Genomic DNA, 397 nt, shown 5'->3' with positions numbered 1-397 from the left:
GAGGCATCCTTACCAAATGCCCGAACCACCTCAACTGGCTCCTTTCAACTGGAAGGAGAAGCGGCTCTACCTCGAGCTCATCACGGATGACTGAGCTTCTCAGACTATCTTTAAGGGAGACACCGATAACCCTCCTGAGGAAACCAATTTTGGCCACTTGTACCCAGGATCTAGTTTCTTTCGGTCATGACCCAATCTTCATGACCATATGTGGGGATAGGAACGAACATCGACCAGATCAGATGAAACGATTATAAAATCGGTACTACGTACAGTACACTACACATGAGAATCCTAAATGTTTGAACATGGTGTTTGTTATGGACAATCCACAACTAGCACAAAAGTCCAACAACAGCCAACCACTCTGGTTTAAATCAGGGAGGCCGTTCCTCCC

General features: G+C 46.3%; 1 protein-coding gene across 2 annotated transcripts in view; it reads right to left on the bottom strand.

Annotated features, from left to right (window-relative positions):
- The window catches only part of LOC116691180 (PYD and CARD domain containing), a gene marked incomplete at its 5' end in the record, with an annotated part of 35180 nt that overhangs the window by 16504 nt on the left and 18279 nt on the right, over nt 1–397 (bottom strand).

Source organism: Etheostoma spectabile, chromosome 6 (assembly GCF_008692095.1).
Source record: "Etheostoma spectabile isolate EspeVRDwgs_2016 chromosome 6, UIUC_Espe_1.0, whole genome shotgun sequence".
Taxonomy (NCBI): domain Eukaryota; kingdom Metazoa; phylum Chordata; class Actinopteri; order Perciformes; family Percidae; genus Etheostoma; species Etheostoma spectabile.
Note: the sequence above shows the minus strand (reverse complement) of the source record. Positions and strands in the feature narration are given on the sequence as shown.